The sequence below is a fragment of the Hevea brasiliensis genome, chromosome 14, assembly GCF_030052815.1.
Source record: "Hevea brasiliensis isolate MT/VB/25A 57/8 chromosome 14, ASM3005281v1, whole genome shotgun sequence".
Taxonomy (NCBI): Eukaryota; Viridiplantae; Streptophyta; class Magnoliopsida; order Malpighiales; family Euphorbiaceae; genus Hevea; species Hevea brasiliensis.
In genome coordinates, this window is record NC_079506.1 from 79111417 (window position 1) to 79117428 (window position 6012).

The following is a 6012-nucleotide window of genomic DNA, read 5'->3' on the forward strand; positions in this document are numbered from 1 at the left end:
AAGAAAGAAGAAAAAAGAGAAGAAAATTAGTGATTGGAAAATCAAACAAAGGTTAGTATATAAATTTGAATTCTTTTACTAAATTTCTATGTTCTTAGTTTAATTAACTTAGAAAGTAACTTAAAATGAAACAAAGATAATTGTGAGGGATCAAAGCTGAATTTAGGCTAGCTAGGGTTTGATGTGTGTGCATGAATTTGATGGACTTAAAGGTGTATATGAGCTTGATAGAGTTAAAGAAGCATGCATATAGGCATTGAATTGGTTAAATGAAACAACTTAGTGAGTTAGGGTTTTGGGACTTAGGGTTTGTGAACCAAAAATGCAAGAAATGAGTAAATGGCATGTTTAACCTATTGTGAAGTGAAAAATGGTCAATTGTGACCAAATAAGTTGTGTTTGAATTATTGGAAGTGAAGCCAAATTTGGAGGTTGTATGGTCATGCTGCCAGCTTTGAAGGACCAAAACGGAAATTTTACAAGTCCAATTGATATGCCACCAATTGGGGATGAAAATAGACATAAAATGACACAATTTTCATTAAGGAACCATGCCCAAAAACTGACCAAAACTTGGTGAACCAATTGACCAAAGTGAAATGAGAGCAGTCACATCGCATTAAACTGACCAAATGAACAGTAATTGTTCATTTGGTCATAACTCGAGCTAAACAGGTCAAATTGATCTGAAATTTTTCCAACAATTAGATACGATATAGACCTAAAACGTTCATGAAGAACACAAATCCAAATTAGGCAATTAACCCATTCAAATTATTGAGTAAAGTTGAGTTACCAAACCTGCAACTCTGCAGAATTGCCATTGAGCAGTAAAGTTCCAATGGCTATAACTCTTTCTAGAAAACTCGGATTTAGGCGATTCTTGAACCGATGGAAACCTAAGACATAGTAGAACATTTCATATGAAGAAAGTTAGACCAAATTATGAACTTAACTTGATCAAATTACTGAACAAAGTTGGATCAAAATCGTAACTGTAATACCAGTATGAACAGTGCACGTGAACAGTAATTGTATTTTGGCCATAACTTGAGCTACAAAACTCCGATTGAGGTGATCCAAAAATGAGAATACACTTAAGACAATAAGGAAAATTTTCTATGAAGGAAATTTTGTCAAATTCCAACAGTAGATCGATCAATGGAACAGTGCAACTTCGGAGCACCAAAACCGAAAATTGGCAATTTTGCCAAAATGACCTAAGCTTTGAGAAAATGACCAAAACCAACAAGTTTAATGACCAAAATGTGGTATGTGGGTGAAGTTGGAGTTCCCATACCTATTAAGCCTTAAAAAGTCAACAATTTGACTTGAATAGTGTAGTGAATAGTAACCCGAAACACAAAATTTCGAGAACGTCGAATTTAACACGTTAGAGCTAGGTAAATGTGAAGCTAAATTTATTTTGGATTTATTTTAAGTTCTAGTACTGAAACATTGAAAAATTGCGTGTTTCAGTGGAAAAGAATACCGGTACAGAACCCGAGGAGTCGAGTCAAGGCCAGCAGGCGACTCGTTTGAGATTTGTGCACAACTAACTCTTTTGTTATTTTTCAATTCCAAATTGATTTGAAATAAATTTATTGTATGATTTATGATTTTTGTTGTGTTCAGAATTTTAACTTATTGAATGAAATTGTATAATTTGAATATAAATTTTCTTATGCATTTAAGGATTTATTGCATTATTTTGAAGATTGTAAATTTTAAGTTTGATGTGTTGCCAACCTTGAGCATGAATTTATAATGATTAAATATGTTGAATTGTAAATGCTTTGTAAATAGAAATTGTTTTGAATATGATTTGAAACCACAGTTAACATGACAAAATATGTTGTGAATTCTCATTAGCTTGTCTAGTGAGATAACTCCTCCACTTGATGGGGCGAGTTTCTTCCTCTCTGGCTTGCCAGTTGGGGAATGATGTGAATGAGTACTCATATATACTAGCTAGTCTTTGTTTCTCCCTTTTAGCCCCGGTTATTGGGAGAATGTGAAATGTCGTGGTGTACAACACGGCATCTATGTGAATTTTGGGTCATGGGTTCGACTGTGTGTATTGTTGGCAACGCCCTTTAAACTATGCATGATTTGATAAATTGTGATTGAAATAAATAATTTGTCAGTGATTCAAAAATTTTTGTATTGTTTCGGAATTTAAAAGAAATATAAATAAATAGTTACTATTTGATCAAAATGTTATTCAAATGAATAATTTGCATTAATGAAAATGTTGATTTCTGAAGATCATGGATTTTGAAGAATTTAGAAATTTTAAAATTCTATTTGTTATGAATTGTCAAGCATAAATTGTATTAAGTTTTAAATTATTAGTTTGTGCACCACTGAGTTCACCACTCAGCGATAGCTTTGTATGCTGTCGCAGATATAGAGACTAGAGGAGCAGTAGATTGAGCTGCTGAGAACAGGGGAGCTACCTGCTAGAAGTTATCGGGTATAATTTATACCCTGACTATAAATATTCATTTTGATGTATATATTGCACATAAATGTATGGACATGTAAAAATGGGTCTTGTCACACCTTACCCCTCCGTAAGGCATAGCATGCTCCCGTAGAATACTTAATGAACTACCGAACTTCACCTACCGATAACTCATTAAGTACCCTACAAGGGATTTTAAAACAATTTTCTTACATTTTGGAAGTGGTGAGCATTTTGGTAAGAATTAAAAACCATTTATTCAAAGTTTAAATACTAGTAAAAAATTTTGTCCATTCAAATTTTGTCGCAAATTTTATAAAAATTTTAACAGAGTTCCCTCTGTATTTTGAGAAACCAGTTCTTCAAATACCTGTAAAAAGCACTTCCAAAACTATTTTGCAACTCCCAACCTCCAATAATTCACAATTCAACTCAAGTCAATCCATTTCAAAACAGTTTCACAATCCAAGTCAAATTTGTCAACTCAGTATGTTCAATAATTCCATTCACAAAACATAAGGCAGAAAATCCATATGTACAAATATCAAATTTACAAAAGAAAATCTAAAATAATATTATTATAGTTTATTTACAACTGCTCAATTTACATTGATACTTATGACATTACAGTATTTACATCAAAATAACCATAAGGGTATAAAATAATACCCGTACAAAAAGGGATCAAAAAGATCTTGTCAATTCACTCTGCTGCTTTCTCCTTGCTTTTATCTCATGATAAGAATTAAACTATCGATTATTATAAACATACTCAGTGGTGCACAATAAAGATTTAAAATGCGATACATAAATCATTTATTGATGAAACATAATTTGAATACTTCACAATCACATTTCGCAAATATCAAAGCTCATAACAACTCATTTTGTCAAATAATATATTAAACAACAGTTTAGTCAAACAATTGCATAAACACGGTTGCCAAAGTCGTACACAACTTAAGCCATGACACAAAATTTCCGATCAATGCCGTGTTGTACACCACGACAAAGCAATCTCAACCCCATTAATGGAAACCAATGAGGGAGGTGGCTAGCTAGCTAATGAGTACTCATCCGATCTACAACCTCAACTGGCAAGCCAGAGAGGGAGAAAAATAAACGATCTCAACCCCATAAATGGAGGAGGAATAATAAGTAATCACATGCTAAGTGTGAATAAAAAATTCGTTTCAAACATTTCATTCAAATATTGCATACAAAAATCAATCCATTTCCAAAGTTACAATTTGATCACAAGGTGGCAACACAAAAGTTCATAAATTCATAATGCGTAATAAATCAATTTTTCAAGGATAAAATGCTTAAATAGGGTTTATTGTGCACAAACCTCAAGCGAGTCGTCCCTTAGCCTCGACTCGTTTCCTCGGGTTCCTTCCCGATATTCTTTTCAACTGAAACACAAAATTTTACAATGTTTGATTAGAACTTAACATAAATCCCAAAATAAATTTTAACTTCGCATTTACCTATTTCTAACGTGTTAAATTCGACGTTCTCGAAATTTTGTGTTTCGGGTTACTATTCACTGCACTATTTAAGTCAAATAATTGACTTTCTAAGGATTAATAGGTATGGGAACTCCAACTTCACCCACATACCACATTTTGTTCATTAATCTAACGTGTTAAATTCGACGTTCTCGAAATTTTGTGTTTCGGGTTTCTATTCACTGCACTATTTAAGTCAAATAATTGACTTTCTAAGGATTAATAGGTATGGGAACTCCAACTTCACCCACATACCACATTTTGTTCATTAAACTTGTTGGTTTTGGTCACTTTTTCAAAGCATAGGTCATTTTGGCAAAATTGCCAATTTTCGGTTTTGTGCTCCGAAGTTGCACTATTCCATTGGTCGATCTACTGTTGGAATTTGACAAAACTTCCTTCATAGAAAATGTTCCTTATTGTTTTAAGTGTATTCTCATTTTTGGATCACCTCAATCGGAGTTTTGTAGCTCAAGTTATGGCCAAAATAAGTTTACTCGCTCACGCAATCGCTCATAGCACTTTTGGGTCCTGGCAGATTTTGGTTCAACTTTGGTCAGTAATTTGATTAAGTTAAGTTCATAATTTGGTCTAACTTTCTTCATATGAAATGTTCTACTATGTCTTAGGTTTCCATCGGTTCAAGAATCGCCTAAATCCGAGTTTCCTAGAGAGAGTTATAGCCATCCAAACATTGCTGCTCAATGAAATTTTTGCAGAGGTGCAGGTTTGGTACCCTAACTTTGCTCAATTGTTTGAATGGGTTAATGGCATAATTTGTAGGAACGGAAGCGTGAAAAACACAATATTATACCATTGAATTCAAAAATTTTCACCTAGGGTCACATGCACCATGCAAGATTTATTTTTATCTATTTGATTTCAATGATAAACAACATATTAAAACTCTTTTAATATGTTTTTGGATCTGTATTTGCCATTTAAGATTTTAAAATTAATCGATTAATTTTAGAACCCTAGATTAAATCAAGAACGATTACACTAACCTCTTGATGTCTTTGCCGCAATGTCTCGCGCTTTGAGATTCGTCTTGAGGACACCGGATGTTGTCCTCTAGCTTGTCCACACCAAGAACACCTATGGCAGCCCTTGAACAGCTTCTAAAGCCTTTTCTATTAATTAGAAATTCAAGTTCTGCTTTTAAGAGATTAGAGATGCAAGCAGGACACTAGCAACAATTTCTAGTGTTCTTAATTCAAGAGATTGATGGCTAATCTCTTTGAATTGATGAGAGATGAAGAGAAATAGCTGGAGAGGCTCAAAGTGGCGTGACATATGAGAGGAGAGGCTGCTGGTTATGTTTTCTTTTCATAACCACACTTAAATAGCTAGGTTAACACATTAAACCCAGCCACATGTCACCTTTTGATTAGCTCTAGGTTTAAGTGACCCAATCACATTGTGCCAAGTGTCAAACCTATATTTAATCTTGATTTTAATCATCTTACATGATTAAAAATATTTGGCAAGCTTATGTGTTATGCCATGTGTCACCATCTCATGGTGCCACGTGTCACACCGCAAAATGACCAAAATGCCCTGTGTCTTAATTTTGAGTTCTTAACCCAAAATAATTATTTTCTTCTTCTAATTAATTTATATCAAATATAAATTAATTAATTAATCTCTATTAATTAATTTCTCATCAATTAAATTCATATTTAAACACTTTAAATATAAATTTAATTTATACTACACATCCAATAATCTAGATTTGGTTTCAAGTCATGCTAGGGACTTTGCAATTTTATTGCAAACCAAATCTATTTAATTAATCAATTAAACTCTTTAATTAATTAATTAAATCATATTTAAATAGGTGATAACTTGTGTATGTGTGTGACTTACTAGGCTCATCACTAATTGGCAATGAGACATGATATCAACTCTTAATATCATCGAACTCTTTCTTACCATAAATGATTTCTCTAAATCATTTTATGAACCTCATAGACCATGGTTAACACCTAGCATAGCATGCCATGGCCACCCAATTAGTAATAAGATTTACCT